At 42.9% G+C, this 24,126-nt stretch overlaps 1 protein-coding gene across 1 annotated transcript in view; it reads right to left on the reverse strand.

The window, feature by feature from the left end:
• The window catches only part of PLAT (plasminogen activator, tissue type), a 507,407-nt gene extending 493,895 nt beyond the window's left edge, over window positions 1–13,512 (reverse strand). The window contains exon 1 of the mRNA XM_063607178.1: window positions 13,491–13,512. The gene's annotated coding sequence lies outside the window, so the exon portion shown is untranslated. The remainder of the gene's footprint in view (window positions 1–13,490) is intronic.
• Window positions 13,513–24,126: the final 10,614 nt, after the last annotated feature.

The raw sequence follows: 24,126 nt of genomic DNA on the forward strand, positions 1-24,126 counted from the left end.
GGGGTTTCACCATGTTGGTCAGGCTAGTCTCAAACTCCTGACCTCACGTGATTCGCCTGCCTCGGCCTCCTAAAGTGCTGGGACTACAGGCATAAGCAACCGCGCCTGCCCGGAAATGCTATTTAAATATTACAGTCTGGATGGTAGGACAGCTTAGGGATGGTTGCTGTTTGTAGGGCTTTTCAGTGGATGGTATTAAGAAACACATTTTTCAAAGATAAAATACGCAATGAATTAATTCATTAATAGATTCAGATAAGTTGAAGTCAAATTCAGGACTACATTGTCCTTCCTTAGGCCTTTCAGTCTCACACCTGTGTCTCCTTTCTCCCATGCCCAAATCCTGGTTCTCAATGACACTGTGATAATTACTAGTTTGCTTCATCTCACACCCCGTATACACCAATCTCAAAATAATAATACCAACACTATTATCAAGACAAAGACTGAAAAGTTTTTTTTTTTTTCATTTTTGTAGTTCTTTTTGTCCTTAGGATCTATTTCACTATGGATATATGATCAAATTTCCATGAATTAACATCTCCTGAACTATCACACCTCTGTGGGTTATGTCACCGACTTAACATATACATCCATTTGTTTCATTGTTTGCTATTTTTAGGGATCGCTTTTTTCCTTTTTAAATTTAATTTTGTTTTATAACTATGCAGAATATTTACCTGCTTTCAAAAATTAAATCTACCAGACAAAGTAGGGTCAGAGAAGTCTCTCCTTTATACCTATTCTCTCAACTCTACTCTTGTTTTCTCCATTTGAGTAGGCCTTTTCCTCTTAATGGTGGGTTGTTGTTGTTGTTTTTTAAATAGTCTGTTGCCCAGGCTGGAGTGCAGTGGTGTGATCTTGGCTCACTGCAACCTCCACCTCTCGGGTTCAATGGATTCTCCCACCTCAGCCTCCCAAGTAGCTGGGATTACAGGCATGTGCCACCACACTCGGCTATTTTTTGTATTTTTAGTAGAGACAGGGTTTCTCCATTTTGGCCAGGCTGGTCTCGAACTCCTGAACTCAAGCCTCCACCTGCCTCAGCCTCCCAAAGTGCTGGGATTACAGGCATGAGCCACAACGCCCAGCCCCACTTTGTGGTTTTTCTATTTTTAAAAATATGAGTTCAGATGTATTTAAAGAAAAATGTGTGTGTGTGTGTGCGTGTGTACATATTCATATCCCTCCTTTTAATCATATAAATCACATAGGTCTATCACCTAAATGGTATACACATTTATATGCTATATATGTTTTTCCATTTGCTTTTTCCATTTATAGATATAACCCAGAAATAACTACATAGTAATAATATGTAGAAATATCTTCTTTTTCAGTTGAATGGCTCTCCATTTTGTAAATGTACCATAAGTCATCCACCAGACCTTCTACTGAGGGACAGCTAAGCGGTTGCCTCTTAGTGAAGTAGTGCTGTAATAATAGCCAAGCGCACGCATCTTTTCATATTTTTGCCACATTATCTTTGGGATAAATACCTAAAAGCAGGAAAGCCAGCTCAGTGAATGACTGCATATGTAGTTTTGCTAGATATTGCCAAATTCCCCTCCATAGTAATTCTACCATTTCACATTCCTACCAGCAGTGTATAAGAATGCCTGCTTCCCCACAGCTTGGTCAAGAATATGTTAAACATTTTTTACTTTTGCCAATCTGCTGGGTGAGATATGATATCTTGGTGAGTTTTTTATTTATTTATTTATTTATTTTTATTTTTTATTTTATTTTATTTTTTTGAGATGGAATTTCACTCTTGTTGCCGACGCTGGAGTGCAATGGCGTGATCTCAGCTCACTGTAACCTCTGCCTTCTGGGTTCAAGCGATTCTCCTGCCTTAGCCTCCCTAGTAGCTGGGATTACAGGCGCCTGCCACCATGCCAAGATAATTTTTTGTATTTTTAGTAGAAACGGGGTTTCACTATGTTGGCCAGGCTGGTCTTGAACTCCTGAGCTCAAGCGATCCACCCGCCTCAGCCTCCCAAAGGGCTGGGATTACAGGCGTGAGCCACTGCGCCCGGCTGTATCTTTGTGAGTTTTAATTTATAGTTTTCTTATTATAGGGAAGACTGGGAATTTTTTCATATGGTTAAGGGCCATTTAGATTTCATTTTCTATGACTTGTCTATTTCTCTAGTCCAATTTTCTATCAACTTGTTGGCCTTTTTCTTCTTTAATTTAGAAGCTATTCATATATTTAGGGATGATAAACCTTTGTCTAGAATATTTTTCCCAGTATGTGATATGTTGCTTATGGGTTTTTGGCCATGCACAGTTGTCTTAATGTAATCAAATTTATCAATCTTTTTCTCTCATTGCTTCAGGATTTTAAGCCTTAGGAAAGTTTTCTCTGTGCAAAAGTTTCAAAGGATTACACTCATGTTTTCTTCTATTAGTTGTAGGGCTTAATTTTGCACACGTAAGTCTCTGATTTGGAATTTATCCCAGTGTACCATGTGAAGAATGGAGTCCATGTTATATTTTTCTGCATGACTATCCAGATACCCTAAAACCACTTTTTTCTTTTTTATCTTTTGGAGACAGAGTCTCACTCTGTTGCCAAAGCTGGTGTGCAGTGGCGGGTCATAGCTCACTACGTCCTTGAACTTCTAGGCTCTTGCCTCAGCCTCCTGAGTAGCTGGAGCTGCAGGTGTGCACCGCCAGGTTTGGCTAATTTTTATGTTTTATTTTTGTAGAGATGGAGTCTCACTATGTTACTCAGGCTGGTCTCCAATTCCTGTTCTCAAGGATCCTCCTGCCTCAGCCTCTTCAAAGTGCTGGGATTACAGGCATAAGACCACCTTGCCTGGCCCTAAAACCACTTTTAAAAATGTCCTTCTTTCTCTACTGATTTGAGTTGCCTCTTTTATTATATACTAAGTTTCCATAAGCAATTGCATCTTGTTCTAGATGTTCTAGTCTGTTTCTTGGTCTGTGTGTCTATTTATGTGCCAACACCACACTGGTTTAACCACAGAGGCTTTGTAATATTTTTCCGTTTCTCCCATTCCTGTTACACATGTTTAGCAGAGGCTTCCTGGCTATTCTTGCTTTTATGATCTAAATAAGCTGTTCGTTCTTTTACAATTTATACAATTACAAACTTCATAATCAACTTTACCTCCATGAGATCATCAAGAGCCCTGGTGATCCAGCCAATTCCAACTCTGCATACCTAGATGCCTCTTGGAGAAAGACTAGAGGGCTGGGAGGTACCAGTGGGGTCTGGGTGGAGACTGAGCATTTGTTCAAGAAATCAAAGCATCCAGAGACTGACGTACCAATCTTTGGCAAACTTTTTTTTTTTTGAGGTGGAGTTTTGCTCTTGTCACCCAGGCTGGAGTGCAATGGCGCGATCTCAGCTCACTGCAAATTCCGCCTACTATGTTCAAGCGATTCTCCTGCCTCAGCCTCCCAAGTAGCTGGGATTACAGGCACGCACCACCACACCCAGCTAATTTTTGTATTTTTAGTAGAGATGGGGTTTTGCTGTGTCAGCCAGGCTAGTCTCCAACCTCAGGTGATCCGCCCACCTCAGCCTCCCAAAGTGCTGGGATTACAGGTGTGAGCCACTGCACCTGGCCAATCTTTGGCAAACTTAAAGCCCAAGTACAGTTTCCTGTTACCCAGAAAATGGGATCTCACTTGAAAATTTTGGTTGGTTATGGAGAAATAAAGAAATTACATTTTCTTTACATATCAGCATAGGAATGTGAGTATATTTGTGATGCAACTCCTCTTTCTCTTGATTTTCTTTTTCTTTTCCTTTCTTTTCTTTTTTTTAATAGGGTTTCACTCTGTCACCCAGGCTGGAGTGCAGTGGTGAGATCATAGCTTACTGCAGCCTGGAACTCCTAGACTCAAGTGATCCTCTTGCCTCAGCCTCCTGAGTAGCTAGGACTACAGGTATGTGCCACCACGCCTGGCTATTTTTTTTTTTTTTTTTTGGTAGAGGGTCTCGCTTTGTTGTCCAGGCTGGCCTCTAACTCCTGGGCTCAAACGATCTCCTGCCTGGACTTTCTCTTGGTTTTCTTATTTATCTTAGTAGCATGACCATTTTCCTTGTCATCCAGTCAAGAAACCTCAGGGTTGTCTCTGCACCCTCTCCTTCACACTTCTCATCCAATCAGTCATCCAGGGCTATAGCTTCCGCCTTCACAACGTCCTCATGGCTTTCAGGATAGATGATCCTCAGGACTTCAAGGCTTTCACCATACTGTTCAGCTGTAATTTTAAAAAATTTATTTATTATTATTATTATTGAAGACAGAGTCTCCCTCTGTCGCCCAAGCTGGTGTGCAGTGATGTGATCAGGGCTCACTGCAACCTCTGCTTCCTGGGATCAAGAAATCCTTCCACCTCAGCTTCCTGAGTAGCTGGACCACAGGCGCACGCCCCCACTCCTGGCTATTTTTTAATATTTTTTGTAGAGACGGAGTCTTGCTGTGTTGCCCCAGCTGGTCTTGAACTCCTGACCTCAAGGCATCCTCCCTCCTTGGTCTCCCAAAGTGTTGGGATTACTGGCATGAGCCATCACAACCAGCCTCACTGCAATTTTTAAAAGAAATGCATTATTTCCAGAGCCAACTCCATGTATACATACACACATACTCTTCTAATCAATTTTAATTTTAATCAATTAGCTTTAAGGAGCAAAGTACACCAAACTCCCTTCATGGCCTCATCTGCTTGCTGTGTAGCATACATGTTGATGGTGTTCATTGTGTGACTTCAGAGCAAAACAGCATGCCTTCTGCAAACTGGTGCCAGTCACAATTAAAAATCAATTTTCTGTGGGCTGCAGATAGATCTCTGTAATAAATATCACTACACATATCCAGAGATTTTTAAAAAATGTATCTTCAGGAACAAAGATTTTAGAATCGAAAAATACTATCAGATTCTAGTCCTGAGTATTTAGCAAGGGTAATAAGCACACATGTCCACCAAAAGACATGCAGAAGAACTCTCATAGCAGCTTTAGTCACAATAACCCCAAATGGCAAACAACCCAAATATCCATCAACAAGAGAATAGATAAATACATTGGAGTGTGTTCCTTCAATGGCAACACAGCAATAAAAAGAATGAACTGCTGCTAAATGCATCAATACGGTGATTCACAGACATTAAGATGGGCAAAAGGAGCAGACCAGTGGGAGGGTCCATGCTGTATGGTTCCATTTTTATGAAGTTCAAGCCATCAAAACCAACTTATGTGACAAAGTCAGAATAACGGTTATGGGAGGGGGTATAGTCAGGGAATCGGCATGAAGGAACTTCCTGGGGGTGGAGATGTTCTATATCTTCATTTACAGGGAGGGCACATGAGTGTATAGCTATGCAAAACTTTACTGAGTTGTATATTTAAGATTTGTACACTTTCCTCAATGTATATTATACATTAATAATAAAAAATAAAATCTCAGATAACCTATCCTCCTGAATCCCAAAGACAGAAAACTTCTCTAAAATCTCCCTGTTCCCAAATACCTGGCACACTAAAAACCAATATCGTTGCCCAACACCGAAGTCAGAGAATATTCTATGTAAGGGTGCCCCCTGGAGCATAAGTGGATGCACGTTTTACATTCCAGTTGAAATGGAATCTCTCAGCCTCTCATTTCCCACCTTCCCCAGTCACCATGTGAGTGAAGAAAATCTGGCTCAATTTTTGGATATGCAACATGATAGAATGCTACTAGAATTTCCATAAAGGAAAATAGAAACTATCCTGCAAATACATAGCTGGATGCACAGGCAATTGTAAATTCTCTGAAGGTACAGAAACATCATCCTATTAATTGTTTTGTCCTTAGAGCTTTTTGCACTGTGTCTTTCCTGAACACAGTAGAAAATCAGAATGGATGGATGGATAGATAAATGAATGGATGGATGGATGGATAGATGGATGGATGGATGGATAAATGGATGGAAGGATGGATGGATAAATGAATGGATGGATGGGTGGATAAATGGATGGATTGGATGAATGTATGGATAAATGGAAGGATAGATGGATAAATGGAAGGATAGATGGATAAATGGATGGATGGATGGATGGATGGATGGATAAATTGATGGATTAGATGAATGGATGGATAAATGAATGGATGGATTGATAAATGGGTGAATGGGTGGATGAATGAATAAATGAATGAATGGATGGATGGATAGATGGATGGATTGGATGAATGGATGGATGGATGGATGGATGGATGGATGGATGGATGGATGGATGGATAAATGAATGTAACTTTACATTCTCAGTGAAACAAAGTCTAGTCTTTCCTAAATGCATGTTTTCTTTGTGGCAAGTCCTCTGCAGGGCTTTATAATTAAACAAGCCTCCCTCATATTCTCCCATCCAGTTCTATTGTGTCTTTGATTAAATCGAATTATACCTAAATAGTTTTCTCAGCATTCTTCCTTGTTGAAATACATCCTGTTTTCATGATTTATGTCATGTGGTGAAATTTTCTGGTGATAAGAGCTTGCATCTATTCTCTCATTTTCTTTCCTGGGAACTGGCGACACCCACAGTTAGAGTTAAGTTGGTTTAACATACACAAGCTATATAGATATTGGGATTTCTTGTTGACATCTTAATCAAACCATCAAGCATTTCAACCTAAGAAGAGTGAATTTCTCTTTGGGAACCAGCCACATCAGCTGGGGCCCAGGGCAACTCAAGGCCCTTTCACGCTGTGAAGGGGTTGAGTTAACTGGGACTTGTCCCTAGTGCTGGTCTCCCAGCCTTTCTGAGCCCGGATATTTAGCTCCTTGTTTGACTTCACACACCCCTCCCCCTGGGATCCCTCCTATAAGACCCCTTCCACCTTTTATTATTCTAAGCGAGCATGGGTTGGAGTTTATCCATTGGAACCAAGAAAGTGCTGGTTATCACAAACTGTAGACTTCACAAGGCCAGGATTCTGTCTTGCCGTTTTTTGTGTATCACTGATGGTTTCTATGACAGGTGGCCTCAAAATTGGTTTTTGAAGAGATACCTGTCGGCCAGGGGTGGTAGCTCATGCCTGTAATCCCAGCATTTTGGGAGGCTGAGGCAGGAGGATCGCTTGAGCCTGGGAGTTTGAGATGAGCCTGGGCAACATGGGGGCAAAACCCCATCTCTACAAAAAATACAAAAATTGGCTTGGCATGGTGGCACGAGCCTGTGATCCCAGCTACTTGGGAAGCTGGTGTAGGAGGATTGAGCCCGGGAGGTTGAGGCCACAGTGAGCTGTGATCATGCCCCCACTCCATTCCAGCCTGGATGACAGAGTAAGTCCCTGTCTCAGAAAAGATATATATCTATCTATATCTATATCTATATCTATATCTATATCTATATCTATAAATTCTTTTTTTGGTGGGAGATTGGGGGTGGGGGAGACAGGATCTTGCTCTGTCACCCAAACTGGAGTGCAGTGGTGCAATCATGGCTCACTGCAGCCGTGACTTCTTGGGCTCAAGTGATTCTGCCACCTCAGCCTCCCGAGTAGCTGGAACTACCACCACACCTGGCTAATTTTAAACTTTTTTTTTATTATTATACTTTAAGTTTTAGGGTACATGTGCACATTGTGCAGGTTAGTTACATATGTATACATGTGCCATGCTGGTGCACTGCACCCACTAACTCGTCATCTAGCATTAGGTATATCTCCCAATGCTATCCCTCCCCCCTCCCCCCTCCCCACCACAGTCCCCAGAGTGTGATATTCCCCTTCCTGTGTCCATGTGTTCTCATTGTTCAATTCCCACCTATGAGTGAGAATATGCGGTGTTTGGTTTTTTGTTCTTGCGATAGTTTACTGAGAATGATGGTTTCCAGTTTCATCCATGTCCCTACAAAGGACATGAACTCATCATTTTTTATGGCTGCATAGTATTCCATGGTGTATATGTGCCACATTTTCTTAATCCAGTCTATCATTGTTGGACATTTGGGTTGGTTCCAAGTCTTTGCTATTGTGAATAATGCCGCAATAAACATACGTGTGCATGTGTCTTTAGAGCAGCATGATTTATAGTCATTTGGGTATATACCCAGTAATGGGATGGCTGGGTCAAATGGTATTTCTAGCTCTAGATCCCTGAGGAATCGCCACACTGACTTCCACAATGGTTGAACTAGTTTACAGTCCCACCAACAGTGTAAAAGTGTTCCTATTTCTCCACATCCTCTCCAGCACCTGTTGTTTCCTGACTTTTTAATGATTGCCATTCTAACTGGTTTGAGATGATATCTCATAGTGGTTTTGATTTGCATTTCTCTGATGGCCAGTGATGATGAGCATTTTTTCATGTGTTTTTTGGCTGCATAAATGTCTTCTTTTGAGAAGTGTCTGTTCATGTCCTTTGCCCACTTTTTGATGGGGTTGTTTGTTTTTTTCTTGTAAATTTGTTTGAGTTCATTGTAGATTCTGGATATTAGCCCTTTGTCAGATGAGTAGGTTGTGAAAATTTTCTCCCATGTTGTAGGTTGCCTGTTCACTCTGATGGTAGTTTCTTTTGCTGTGCAGAAGCTCTTTAGTTTAATTAGATCCCATTTGTCAATTTTGGCTTTTGTTGCCATTGCTTTTGGTGTTTTGGACATGAAGTCCTTGCCCATGCCTATGTCCTGAATGGTAATGCCTAGGTTTTCTTCTAGGGTTTTTATGGTTTTAGGTCTAACGTTTAAATCTTTAATCCATCTTGAATTGATTTTTGTATAAGGTGTAAGGAAGGGATCCAGTTTCAGCTTTCTACATATGGCTAGCCAGTTTTCCCAGCACCATTTATTAAATAGGGAATCCTTTCCCCATTGCTTGTTTTTCTCAGGTTTGTCAAAGATCAGATAGTTTTAGGTAAGTGGCGTTATTGCTGAGGGCTCTGTTCTGTTCCATTGATCTATATCTCTGTTTTGATACCAGTACCATGCTGTTTTGGTTACTGTAGCCTTGTAGTATAGTTTGAAGTCAGGTAGTGTGATGCCTCCAGCTTTGTTCTTTTGGCTTAGGATTGACTTGGCGATGTGGGCTCTTTTTTGGTTCCATATGAACTTTAAAGTAGTTTTTTCCAATTCTGTGAAGAAAGTCATTGGTAGCTTGATGGGGATGGCATTGAATCTGTAAATTACCTTGGGCAGTATGGCCATTTTCACGATATTGATTCTTCCTACCCATGAGCATGGAATGTTCTTCCATTTGTTTGTATCCTCTTTTATTTCCTTGAGCAGTGGTTTGTAGTTCTCCTGGAAGAGGTCCTTCACATCCCTTGTAAGTTGGATTCCTAGGTATTTTATTCTCTTTGAAGCAATTGTGAATGGGAGTTCAATCATGATTTGGCTCTCTGTTTGTCTGTTGTTGGTGTATAGGAATGCTTGTGATTTTTGTACATTGATTTTGTATCCTGAGACTTTGCTGAAGTTGCTTATCAGCTTAAGGAGATTTTGGGCTGAGATGATGGGGTTTTCTAGATAAACAATCATGTCATCTGCAAACAGGGACAACTTGACTTCCTCTTTTCCTAATTGAATACCCTTTATTTCCTTCTCCTGCCTGATTGCCCTGGCCAGAACTTCCAACACTATGTTGAATAGGAGTGGTGAGAGAGGGCATCCCTGTCTTGTGCCAGTTTTCAAAGGGAATGCTTCCAGTTTTTGCCCATTCAGTATGATATTGGCTGTGGGTTTGTCATAGATAGCTCTTATTATTTTGAAATACGTCCCATCAATACCTAATTTATTGAGAGTTTTTAGCATGAAGAGTTGTTGAATTTTGTCAAAGGCTTTTTCTGCATCCATTGAGATAATCATGTGGTTTTTGTCTTTGGCTCTGTTTATATGCTGGATTACATTTATTGATTTGCGTATATTGAACCAGCCTTGCATCCCAGGGATGAAGCCCACTTGATCATGGTGGATAAGCTTTTTGATGTGCTGCTGGATTTGGTTTGCCAGTATTTTATTGAGGATTTTTGCATCAATGTTCATCAAGGATATTGGTCTAAAATTCTCTTTTTTGGTTGTGTCTCTGCCCGGCTTTGGTATCAGAATGATGCTGGCCTCATAAAATGAGTTAGGGAGGATTCCCTCTTTTTCTATTGATTGGAATAGTTTCAGAAGGAATGGTACCAGTTCCTCCTTGTACCTCTGGTAGAATTCGGCTGTGAATCCATCTGGTCCTGGACTCTTTTTGGTTGGTAAACTATTGATTATTGCCACAATTTCAGCTCCTGTTATTGGTCTATTCAGAGATTCAACTTCTTCCTGGTTTAGTCTTGGGAGAGTGTATGTGTCGAGGAATTTATCCATTTCTTCTAGATTTTCTAGTTTATTTGCATAGAGGTGTTTGTAGTATTCTCTGATGGTAGTTTGTATTTCTGTGGAATCGGTGGTGATATCCCCTTTATCATTTTTTATTGTGTCTATTTGATTCTTCTCTCTTTTTTTCTTTATTAGTCTTGCTAGCGGTCTATCAATTTTGTTGATCCTTTCAAAAAACCAGCTCCTGGATTCATTGATTTTTTGAAGGGTTATTTGTGTCTCTATTTCCTTCAGTTCTGCTCGGATTTTAGTTATTTCTTGCCTTCTGCTAGCTTTTGAATGTGTTTGCTCTTGCTTTTCTAGTTCTTTTAATTGTGATGTTAGGGTGTCAATTTTGGATCTTTCCTGCTTTCTCTTGTGGGCATTTAGTGCTATAAATTTCCCTCTACACACTGCTTTGAATGTGTCCCAGAGATTCTGGTATGTTGTGTCTTTGTTCTCGTTGGTTTCAAAGAACATCTTTATTTCTGCCTTCATTTCATTATGTACCCAGTAGTCATTCAGGAGCAGGTTGTTCAGTTTCCATGTAGTTGAGCGGCTTTGAGTGAGATTCTTAATCCTGAGTTCTAGTTTGATTGCACTGTGGTCTGAGAGATAGTTTGTTATAATTTCTGTTCTTTTACATTTGCTGAGGAGAGCTTTACTTCCAAGTATGTGGTCAATTTTGGAATAGGTGTGGTGTGGTGCTGAAAAAAATGTATATTCTGTTGATTTGGGGTGGAGAGTTCTGTAGATGTCTATTAGGTCCGCTTGGTGCAGAGCTGAGTTCAATTCCTGGGTATCCTTGTTGACTTTCTGTCTCGTTGATCTGTCTAATGTTGACAGTGGGGTGTTAAAGTCTCCCATTATTAATGTGTGGGAGTCTAAGTCTCTTTGTAGGTCACTGAGGACTTGCTTTATGAATCTGGGTGCTCCTGTATTGGGTGCATATATATTTAGGATAGTTAGCTCCTCTTGTTGAATTGATCCCTTTACCATTATGTAATGGCCTTCTTTGTCTCTTTTGATCTTTGTTGGTTTAAAGTCTGTTTTATCAGAGACTAGGATTGCAACCCCTGCCTTTTTTTGTTTTCCATTTGCTTGGTAGATCTTCCTCCATCCTTTTATTTTGAGCCTATGTGTGTCTCTGCACGTGAGATGGGTTTCCTGAATACAGCACACTGATGGGTCTTGACTCTTTATCCAACTTGCCAGTCTGTGTCTTTTAATTGGAGAATTTAGTCCATTTACATTTAAAGTTAATATTGTTATGTGTGAATTTGATCCTGTCATTATGATGTTAGCTGGTTATTTTGCTCGTTAGTTGATGCAGTTTCTTCCTAGTCTCGATGGTCTTTACATTTTGGCATGATTTTGCAGCGGCTGGTACCGGTTGTTCCTTTCCATGTTTAGCGCTTCCTTCAGGAGCTCTTTTAGGGCAGGCCTGGTGGTGACAAAATCGGTCAGCATTTGCTTGTCTGTAAAGTATTTTATTTCTCCTTCACTTATGAAGCTTAGTTTGGCTGGATATGAAATTCTGGGTTGAAAATTCTTTTCTTTAAGAATGTTGAATATTGGCCCCCACTCTCTTCTGGCTTGCAGGGTTTCTGCCGAGAGATCAGCTGTTAGTCTGATGGGCTTCCCTTTGAGGGTAACCCGACCTTTCTCTCTGGCTGCCCTTAACATTTTTTCCTTCATTTCAACTTTGGTGAATCTGACAATTATGTGTCTTGGAGTTGCTCTTCTCGAGGAGTATCTTTGTGGCGTTCTCTGTATTTCCTGAATCTGAACGTTGGCCTGCCTTGCTAGATTGGGGAAGTTCTCCTGGATAATATCCTGCAGAGTGTTTTCCAACTTGGTTCCATTCTCCGCATCACTTTCAGGTACACCAATCAGACGTAGATTTGGTCTTTTCACATAGTCCCATATTTCTTGGAGGCTTTGCTCGTTTCTTTTTATTCTTTTTTCTCTAAACTTCCCTTCTCGCTTCATTTCATTCATTTCATCTTCCATTGCTGATACCCTTTCTTCCAGTTGATCGCATCGGCTCCTGAGGCTTCTGCATTCTTCACGTAGTTCTCGAGCCTTGGTTTTCAGCTCCATCAGCTCCTTTAAGCACTTCTCTGTATTGGTTATTCTAGTTATACATTCGTCTAAATTTTTTTCAAAGTTCTCAACTTCTTTGCCTTTGGTTTGAATATCCTCCCGTAGCTCAGAGTAATTTGATCGTCTGAAGCCTTCTTCTCTCAGCTCGTCAAAATCATTCTCCATCCAGCTTTATTCCGTTGCTGGTGAGGAACTGCGTTCCTTTGGAGGAGGAGAGGCGCTCTGCGTTTTAGAGTTTCCAGTTTTTCTGTTCTGTTTTTTCCCCATCTTTGTGGTTTTATCTACTTTTGGTCTTTGATGATGGTGATGTACAGATGGGTTTTCGGTGTGGATGTCCTTTCTGTTTGTTAGTTTTCCTTCTAACAGACAGGACCCTCAGCTGCAGGTCTGTTGGAATACCCTGCCGTGTGAGGTGTCAGTGTGCCCCTGCTGGGGGGTGCCTCCCAGTTAGGCTGCTCGGGGGTCAGGGGTCAGGGACCCAGTTGAGGAGGCAGTCTGCCCGTTCTCAGATCTCCAGCTGCCTGCTGGGAGAACCGCTGCTCTCTTCAAAGCTGTCAGACAGGGACATTTAAGTCTGCAGAGGTTACTGCTGTCTTTTTGTTTGTCTGTGCCCTGCCCCCAGAGGTGGAGCCTACAGAGGCAGGCAGGCCTCCTTGAGCTGTGGTGGGCTCCACCCAGTTCGAGCTTCCTAGCTGCTTTGTTTACCTAATCAAGCCTGGGCAATGGCGGGCGCCCCTCCCCCAGCCTCGCTGCCGCCTTGCAATTTGATCTCAGACTGCTGTGCTAGCAATCAGCGAGACTCCGTGGGCGTAGGACCCTCCGAGCCAGGTGTGGGATATAGTCTCGTGGTGCGCCGTTTTTTAAGCCGGTCTGAAAAGCGCAATATTCGGGTGGGAGTGACCCGATTTTCCAGGTGCATCCGTCACCCCTTTCTTTGACTCGGAAAGGGAACTCCCTGACCCCTTGCGCTTCCCAGGTGAGGCGATGCCTCGCCCTGCTTCGGCTCGCGCACGGTGCGCGCACCCACTGGCCTGCGCCCACTGTCTGGCACTCCCTAGTGAGATGAACCCGGTACCTCAGATGGAAATGCAGAAATCACCCGTCTTCTGCGTCGCTCACGCTGGGAGCTGTAGACCGGAGCTGTTCCTATTCGGCCATCTTGGCTCCTCCTTAAACTTTTTATAGAGACACAGTCTTGCTATGTTGCCCAGGCTGGTCTCAAACTCATAGTGATTGGTTCTTAATATTGACATCCAAAGAGCAGCAGTTCTTAGATGGCTTCCTGTTGTTGCCTCAAACCTCCATGCCTTTGTCTTGCCTGCAAGAGGTGGTGCTGATACATCAAAGGATGGCCTATCTGGGACAGGTCAACTGCTTTTCTCCAGGGTGGCGTAGAGGATCTCCTTGGGACATGGTGTCTTCCCGCCTTGCATGACTGTCACATAGGAGGCTGTCTAGTCTAAGAGGATAATCTTTGATGTGTGGAAAGACTGTTCTGTCGTAGCTGTGTTTGGAGTAACCTGTTAGAGCCTATATTAGGTGGATAATGGTATCTTTTTTTATTTTAGATGGAGTCTCACTCTGTCACCCACGCTGGAGTGCAGTGGCGCAACCAGCCTGGCTCACTGCAACCTCCCCATCCCAGGTTCAAGCGATTCTCCTGCCTCAGCCTCCTGAGTAGCTGGAATTACAGGCATGCACCACCACGCCTGGCTAATTTTTGTATTTTTAATAGAGATGGGGTTTCACCATGTTAATTAGGATGGTCTCGAACTCCTGACCTCAGGTGATCTGCCCGCCTCAGCCTCCCAAAGTGCTGGGATTACAGGCGTGAGCCACCGACCCCTGCCTGGTATCATTTTTAACACCTATGTTAGTATTTAGTTTACAACTAATAAATGCATATATACATACATAATTATGTCAATAGGTGGCATGTGGAATTGAAAACTCATTCCATGCTCCTCAAATTCCAGGTTTTGAATGTTCCTCACATCACTCATAAGGACCAAAAAGTGTGTGGGGGTGGAGAGGGGTCTCTATGGTGGCTTCCTCATCTGCTCAGGGCTCCTGAGGTGGCTGCCCTAGGCCGATCCTTCTCTCCACTGTCGAGATCTTTGCCTCTAGCCCTTTAGGGATAGAAAACTCGACATTCCCAGTCATTGATTGGGTCCTCTGAATAACTAAAATCCATAACTCAAAAAACCCTGTCTTACCAGTGAGGAAAAGGACAACCTGGATCCCCTTTCTTTGGGGCCACCACGTTTGTTTTTGTGATGTTCACAGCTCACCCTCTCCATGTTCAGTATCTGCATCCCACGTATCTGCTGGCCGCAGGTGATCTCCTGTGCTGCTGCATCAACCTATCAACCTGTCTCCCAGCAACAGAGGCCAGGACCCACAACTCCAAAGCTGTCTGCTGTTCAGGCATTTATCATACCTTGATCACTTACCCTACTATCCCAATCAATGAAATGGTGTGTTTAATCAATACCACTTATTTGTCATGGATCCGTGCTGAATCTCAGTGGTAACCTTCATTTGTCTAGTAAGACTGTCTAGATTTTGTTAGGGATTGATATCCATGTGTAAGTCTCTAGTTTCTAGACTGTGTCTGCCTTTCCTTATTCAAATATTTCAGTTCAGGCCAGGCACTGTGGTTCACGCCTGTAATCCCAGCACTTTGGGAGGCTGAGGCGGGCAGATCACCTGAGGTCAGGAGTTCGAGACCAGTCTGGCCAACATAGTAAAACCCTGTCTCTACTAAAAATACAAAAATTAGCCAGGCATGGTGGCAGGCGCCTCTAATCCCAGCCACTTGGGAGGCTGAGGCAGGAGAATCACTTGAACTCGGGCGGCCGAGGTTGCAATGAGCCGAGATTGTGCCATTGCATTCCAGCCTGGGCAACAAGGGCAAAACTCTGTCTCAAAAAAAAAAAAAAAAAAAAAAAAAAAATCAGTTCAGAACTGTTGGCCAGGACCCATCACCCCCAGAAACTGGAGTAAGGTAACAAATTGGCTGAAAGATTCTTTCCTTGATTTTCAATGAAATTTCTGTGGTTCTAGTCATGGCCAAAGAGAAGTAGCAGGTGGGAACATACTTGGTTATTCCTACTTCATGTTTTCTAAGAAAAATCCCTTTACTCAACCACTACACGTGAAGTTTTATACTTGCCAACTTAGTATTGCTTCAGGTAAGAACTCACAAAAATGAACTCAAACTAAAGCTTAGCACAAGCTGAAACAACAGAGAAAGGAAGTGAGTTCCTTACTTTCTGATGTTTGACACTTTCCCCAGAGAATTGAAAATCATCTCTAATAGGTCTGATGAGCTGTTTCAAAGAACACACCTCCCTGCCACTTATAAAACCTGAAAGCTACTTTCCTTAATACAGAGAGTTAACTGAGAGCCAGAGGGAAGAGCAGGGCAAAAAGTCCTGCCGGGTCATCAGCAACCCTCTCAGAATTTGTCTGTTTCCTTCCAGGATCAAATCCAGCATGCAGGTGACTACAGTCCCATCCCCCAGCGTTATCTCACAGTGGTACAGAAGGTCTGTGAGCTGCTGGAGACCCCATGAGCTGGGACAAAGGAGCTGAGGGGCAGCAAAGGCTGCTTCCCCAGCCCCACCCTCACTTCCACTCCAGTTCCCCCAGGCAGAAAAGTGAAGCCACCGGAGCCTGCTTTGTAATTCCCTACTCACTAAAGAAGCAAAAGGAAATGAAAAGTCCACAATTATCTTTCTGTCTCCCTCTATCAGCCCATAAACTTGGGTAAGGGGCACATTGTTCTTGGAATGGACTCAGAACAGAATAGTTATAATATCAGAATGACTTTCTTTTAGGTAACCCTTAGCAATAAAGAGATACCCACACACCTTAAAAAGGTGACTAAAATCCTAAGTAGATGTATAGCAGGCTTAGATTTGCCTCATTCTCATTCAACAAAAGTTTTAAGAGATTTTCAATCCAGGTGCAGTGGCTTATGCCTGTAATCCCAGCACTTTGGGAGGCTGAGGCAGGAGGATCACTTGAGCTCAGGAGTTTGAGACCAGCCTGGCCAACAGAGTGAGACCCCCATCTCTATAAAAAAATTTAAAAATTAGCAGGTGTTGTGGTGCACACTTGTAGTCTCACCTACTAAGGAGACTGAGGTGGGAGGACTGCTTGAACCTGGGATGTCAAGGCTGCGGTGTGCTAAGCCCTGTCTGAAATAAAATAATAAAATTCTATGATTTACAGAACTGTGCTAAGGGTAGGCTCATGCACCTCACTAACTAGAAGCTTAATTTGTGCAGCTTATAGGCCCCTGCCAGGTTAGGGGTGTAATGACCAAACAAAAGAGGGCTGAAGTTTATGCTAGCAGCAAATGAACACTTAAAACACAAAAACAAAGAAAAAACTTTTATGTCAGAAAAAAACTTTATGTCATAATTGCATCCAAACAACGTAATTGCACTCAAACAACAGCTATTTGGGGTTTTGTCTTTGTTTTTGTTTTTTGAGACAGAATCTCCCTCTGTCACTCTGGCTGGAGTGCCGTGGTGCAATCTTGGCTCACTGCAAACTCTGCCTCCTGGGTTCAAGCGATTTTCCTGCCTCAGCCTCCTGAGTAGCTGGGATTACAGGCATGCACCACCATGCCAGGCTAATTTTTTGTATTTTCAGTAGAGATGGGGTTTCACCATGTTGACTAGGCCGGTCTTGAACTCTTGACCTCAAGTGATCCACCTGCCTCGGCCTCCCAAAGTGCTGGGATTACAGGTGTGAACTACCGTGCCCAGCCTCAAACAACAGCTATTTGGATAAAACAAAGTATTCCAATAGTCCTCAGCAGTTGCAAAAACAAAAACAAAAACCCAACACTTTGGATTCCCATATTATTATGCCTTATTGCTCCTTGACATCATTTGGATATTTGTCCCCACCCAGTTTTCATGTTGTGGGGCCTGCTGGGAGGTAATTGGATTATGGGGGTGGATTTCTCATGAATGGTTTAGCACCATCCCCTTGGTGCTGTCCTTGCAATAGTGAGTGAGTTCCTGTGAGATCTGGTTGTTTAAAAGTGTGTGGCCCCTGGCTCATGCCTGTAATCCCAGCACTCTGGGAGGCTGAGGCAGGCAGATCACGAGGTCAGGAGTTCAAGACCAGCCTGGCTAACATTGTGAAACCCTGTCTCTACTAAAAATACAAAAATTAGCCGGGCATGGTGGCGCGAGCCTGTAATCCCAGTTACTTAGGAGGCTGAGGTAGACAACTGCTTGAATCCAAGAGGCAGAGGTTGCAGTGAGCCGAGATCATGCTGCTGCACTCCAGCCTGGGCAACAGAGTGAGACTCCATCTCAAAAAAAATAAAAAGTGCGTGGCCTCTCCCCACTCGCTCTCTTGCCCCCCTTCTGCCATGTGGGATACCAGCTCCTGCTTCACCTCCTTCTTGGAGTAAAAGCCCCCTGAGGCCTTATAGGAAGCTGAACAGATGCTGGAGCCATGCTTGTACAACCCGCAGAACCGTGAGCAAATTAAACCTCTTTTCTCTATAAATCACCCAGTCTCGGGTATTTCTTTATAGCATCTCAACAGTGGCTTTACACATTCCTTCAACCAAGGTACATTTACTCTGTCATTTTGGAAAATGATGGGTGAGATTTCAGAAGCACCCAAGAACTCACCTAGAGGTCTACCCTTAAAACCTGATTGAGAATTTAGTTCATTCTGGTTCTTGGCTCAAGAAAGATCCTGGTAGTTTTAAGAAGGAAACAGCTTGCCACATGGGTAAGATGATTGTTCTATATGATGGAGGATTGGATAAGAGCAAACGAGGAAGGCACAGATATGTGAGCTGAATAAAAGAAGAAAAAGTAAAAAAGGAGAATGCAGAAAAGCTGGAGGGTGAAAGAAATCTCCTCAAAGCATAGGTCAGGTTTCTGTTTACAAGTGCATTTTTCTCCTCTCCCCCACTCAGCTCCCATTAAAAGAGTTTTATTTATTTATTATTTATTTATTTTTTTGAGATGGAGTTTCACTCTGTCGCCCAGGCTGCAGTGCAATGGGAATGGCATGATCTCGACTCACTGCAAGCTCTGCCTCCCAGGTTCAAGCGATTCTCCTGTCTCAGTCTCCTAAGTAGCTAGGATTACAGGCGCCTGCCACCACACCTGGCTAATTTTTGTATTTTTAGTAGAGACAGGGTTTCACCATGTTGGTCAGGCTGGTCTGGAACTCGACCTCAGGTGATCCGCCCGCCTCGGCCTCCCAAAGTGCTGGGATTACAGGCATGAGCCACCGCACCTGGCCAAGAGAGTTTTAAAAACTGCATTTGCACAAATTTCCTTAATCATACAGCTTAAAAGCCCCATGGCCTAGGAAGGCTACTGTCAAAATAATAATAATAATAATAATAATAATAATAATGTGTTGGTGAGGATGTGGAGAAACTGGAACTCTTGTGTGCCTCTGGTGGATATGTGAAATGGTGCGGCCACTGTGGAAAACATTATGGTGGTTCCTGAAAACATTAAGAATAGAATTACTATGGGATATGGTCCAGCCGTTCCCCTTCTGAATATAGAAAATAATCAAAAGAGGTTTTATGTGTCCATCGTCAGTCTGTTTTGTATTGCTATAAGGGAATGCTGAGACTGGGTAATTTATGAAAAAAAATGTATTTGGCTCACAGTTCTGTGGGCCGTACAGGAAGCACAGTGCCCCATCTGCTTCTGGGGCAGCTTCAGGAAGCTTCCAATCAGGGAGGAAAGGGAAGAAGGGGCAGCGTCTCTCATGGTGAGAGAGGGAGCTAGGGAGAAGGAGGAGGTGCCAGCGCTTTTAAATTACCAGATTTTGTCTGAATTCGTAGAGCGTGAACTCACTCATTACTGTGAGGACAGCACCAAGCCATTCACGAGGGACCTGCCTCCGTGTCCCAAATACCTCCCACCAAGCCCCACCTTCAACACTGGAGGTCACTTTTCAACATGAGATTTGGAGGGGACAGAACATCCAAACCAAGTCACCCATTGCAGCATTATTCAATAGCCAAAAGATGGAAGCAACCCACATGTCCATCTACAGATAAATGGATAAACAAAATGTGGCCTGCACATTCAACGGAATAGTATTCAGGTGGCTCACGCCTATAATCCAGCACTTTGGGAGGCCGAGGTGGGTAGATCATGAGGTCAGGAGTTCAAGACCAGCCTGGCCAAGATGGTGAAACCTCATCTCTACTAAAAATACAAAAAATTAGCTGGACATGGTGGTGGGCACCTGTAATCCCAGCTACTCAGGAGGCTGAGGCAGAGAACTGCTTGAACCTGGGAGGTGGAGGTTGCAGTGAGCCGAGATCACACCCTGCACTCCAGCCTGGGTAACAGAGCAAGACTCCATCTAAAAAAAAAAAAAAAAAAAAGGAAGGAGGTTCTGGCACAGGCTGGCAAGTGCCTGTAATCCCAGCTACTTGGGAGGCTGAGGCTGGGTGCGGTGGCCCATGCCTGTAATCCCAGCACTCTGGGAGGCCGAGGCGGGCAAATCACCTGAGGTTAGGAGTTCGAGACCAGTCTGGCCAATATGGTGAAACCCTGTCTCTACTAAAAATACAAAAATTAGCCAGACGTGGTGGCAGGTGCCTGTAGTCCCAGCTACTCAGAAGGCTGAGGCAGGAGAATCGCTTGAACCCAGGAAGCAGAGGTTGCAGTGAGCTGAGATCACGCCACTGCACTCCAGCCTAGGGTATGGAGCAGGACTGTATCTCCAAAAAAATAAAAAATGAAAAAAAAATTAAAAACCTGGATGAACCTTAAGGACATTTTGCTAAGTGAAATAAGCCAGTCACAAAAAGAAAAGCAATGTATGGTTCTACTTAGATGAGGTCCCTAGAGTACTCAAATTCACAGAAACAGAAAGTAGAAGGTCTTTGCCAGGGGAAGAGAGAAGGGGAAGGTGGGGAATTATTGATTCATGGGTATAGAGTTTCAGTTTTGCAAGATGAAGAGGTCTGGAGATGGATGGCAGTGAAGGTTGAATAACAATGTGAATATATTTAATACCACTGAACTATACGCTTATAAATGGTTAAGATGGGAAATTTCGTTCTGTTTATTTTACCACAATTGAAAAGGAAGCCCCACAGCCCACAAGACAGGTTCCTCTCCTGGAGTTCGATGTCCCAGCTGCCCTATCTCCATGCATTGCCCTGGAATGTGATGGGTAACACATGAACCTTGCTGGAAACACAAATTATCAGTCCCACCCAGACCTCCTGAATCAGAAACTCGACCCTTGGGCCAGGCGCGGTGGGTATCACCTGTAATCCCAGCACTTTGAGAGGCCGAGGCGGGTGGATCACCTGAGGTCAGGAGTTTGAGACAAGCCTGGCCAACATGGTGAAACCCTGTCTCTCCTAAAAACACAAAAAATTAGCCAGGCATGGTGACGGGTGCCTGTGATCCCAGCTACTCAAGAGGCGGAGGCAGGAGAATAGCTTAAACCCAGGAAGCAGAGGTTGCAGTGAGCCAAGATGACACCATTGCACTCCAGCCTGGGCAATAAGAGCAACTCCATCAAAAAAAAAAAGAAGGAAGGAAGGAAGAAAGAAAGAAAGAAAAAGAAAGAAAGAAAGAGAAAGAAAGAAAGAGGGAGGGAGGGAGGGAAGGAAGGAAGGAAGAAAGAGAGAGAGAGAGAGAAAGAAATTCAGGCCCCAGAAATTAGGATGTTAACACACCCACCAGGCGATTCTGATGTCCCTCAAGACTGAGAAGCACAGCACTTGGGTGATAGAAGTGGAACAGTTAGAAGGGGTATGTTTTGAGAGCCGGGGTATGTTTTGAAGACGGAGAAAATGTGTCTTGGAAGTGGATTGGAAGTGGGGTAGACAATGAAAGAAATCAAGAGATGAGGTTGAACAGATACTTGCTGAATGAATGAATGAATGAATGTCTTTTAAAGCTGTTCTGCTCTTAATTTTTCTTTGTTTTCCTCTTGAGTCAGGAAAAAAAAAAAAAAAAGCATGCCTTCTCAAGCATCAGGTTGGAGAATGGGAAACAGGCCAGGATGGTTGACATATAATCTTTAGAAATCTGGGAACAAAGATCAAAAGAGACAAAGAAGGCCATTACATAATGGTAAAGGGATCAATTCAACAAGAAGAGATAATTATCCTAAATATATATGCACCCAATACAGGAGCACCCAGATTCATAAAGCAAGTCCTTAAAAACCTACAAAGAGACTTAGACTCCCACACAATAATAATGTGAGATTTTAACACCACACTGTCAATATTAGACAGATCAATGAGACAGAAGGTTAACAAGGATATCCAGGACTTGAACTCAGCTCTGCACCAAGTGGACCTAATAGACATCTACAGAGCTCTCCACCCCAAATCAACAGAATATATATTCTTCTCAGCACCACATCGCACTTATTCCAGAATTGACCACATAGTTGGAAGTAAAGCACTCCCCAGCAAATGTAAAAGAACAAAAATTATAACAAACTGTCTATCAGACCACAGTGCAATCAAACTAGAACTCAGGATTAAGAAACTCACTCAAAACCGCACAACTATATGGAAAGTGAACAACCTGCTCCTGAATGACTACTGGGTAAATAACGAAATGAAGGCAGAAACAAAGATGTTCTTTGAAACCAATGAGAACAAAGACACAATGTACCAGAATCTCTGGGACATATTTAAAGCAGTGTGTAGGGGGAAATTTATAGCACTAAATGCCCACAAGAAAAAGCAGGAAGGATCTAAAATCGACACCCTAACATCACAATTAAAAGAACTAGAGAAGTGGCTGGGCGCGGTGGCTCACGCCTGTAATCCCAGCACTTTAGGAGGCTGAGGTGGGCAGATCATGAGATCAAGAGTTCGAGACCAACCTGGCCAACATGGTGAAACCCCATCTCTACTAAAAATACAAAAATTAACCAGGCATGCTGGCAAGTGCCTGTAATCCCAGCTACTCGGGAGGCTGAGGCAGGAGAATCGCTTGAACCTGGGAGGTGGAGGTTGCAGTGAGCCGAGATCATGCCATTGCACTTCAGCCTGGGCAAAGAAGTGAGACTCTGTCTCAAAAAAAAAAAAAAAAAAAAAAAGGACTAGAGAAGCAAGAGCAAACAAATTCAAAGCTAGCAGAAGGCAAAAAATAAGAAAGATCAGAGCAGCACTGAAGCAGATAGAGACAAAAAAAACCCTTCAAAAAATCAAGGAATCCGGGAGCTGGTTTTTTGAAAAGATCAACAAAATTGATAGACCGCTAGCAAGACTAATAAAGAAGAAAAGAGAGAAGAATCAAATAGACACAATGAAAAATGATAAAGGGGATATCACCACCGATCCCACAGAGATACAAACTACCATCAGAGAATACTATAAACACCTCTACGCAAATAAACTAGAAAACCTAGAAGAAATGGATAAATTCCTGGACACATACACCCTCCCAAGACTAAACCAGGAAGAAGTTGAATCTCTGAATAGACCAATAACAGGCTCTGAAATTCAGGCAATAATTAATAGCCTATCAACCAAAAAAACTCTAGGACCAGACGGATTCACAGCCAAATGATACAAGAGGTACAAAGAGGAGCTGGTATCATTCCTTCTGAAAATATTCCAATTAATAGAAAAATAGAGAATCCTCCCTAACCCATTTTATGAGGCCAGTATCATCCTGATACCAAAGCCTGGCAGAGACACAACAAAAAAAGGGAATTTTAAACCAACATCCCTGATAAACATTGATGTGAAAATCCTCAATAAAATACTGGCAAACTGAATCCAGCAGGACATCAAAAACCTTATCCACCACAATTAAGTAGCCTTCATCTCTGGGATGCAAGGCTGGTTCAACATATGCAAATCAATAAACGTAATCCATTATATAAACAGAACCAATGACAAAAACCACATGAATATCTCAATAGATAAAGAAAAGGCCTTCGACAAAATTCAACAGCCCTTCACGCTAAAAACTCTCAATAAACTAGGTATTGATGGAACGTATCTCAAAATAATAAGAGCTATTAGGCCGGGCATGGTGGCTCATGCCTGTAATCCCAGCACTTTGGGAGGCCGAGGCGGGCAGATCACAAGGTCAGGAGATCGAGACCATCCTGGCTAAGACGGTGAAACTCCGTCTCTACTAAAAATGCAAAAATTAGCCAGGTGTGGTGGCGCATGCCTGTAATCCCAGCTACTCAGGAGGCTGAGGCAGGAGAATCACTTGAACTCGGGAGGCAGAGGTTGCAGTGAGCCAAGATTGCGTCATTGCACTCCAGCTTGGACAACAAGAGAGAAACTCTGTCTCAAATAATAATAGTAATAATAATAATAATAATGAGCTATTTATGACAAACCCACAGCCAATATCATACTGAATGGGCAAAAACTGGAAGCGTTCCCTTTAAAAACTGGCACAAGACAGGGATGCCATCTCTCACCACTCCTATTCAACATAGTGTTGGAAGTTCTGGCTAGGGCAATCAAGCAAGAGAAAGAAATAAAGGGTATGCAATTAGGAAAAGAGGAAGTCAAATTGTCCCTGTTTGCAGATGACATGATTGTATATTTAGAAAACCCCATCGTCTCAGCCCAAAATCTCCTTAAGCTGACAAGCAACTTCAGCAAAGTCTCAGGATACAAAATCAATGCGCAAAAATCACAAGCATTCCTATACACCAATAACAGACAAATAGCCAAATCATAA

Source organism: Pan paniscus, chromosome 7 (genome assembly GCF_029289425.2).
Source record: "Pan paniscus chromosome 7, NHGRI_mPanPan1-v2.0_pri, whole genome shotgun sequence".
NCBI lineage: Eukaryota > Metazoa > Chordata > Mammalia > Primates > Hominidae > Pan > Pan paniscus.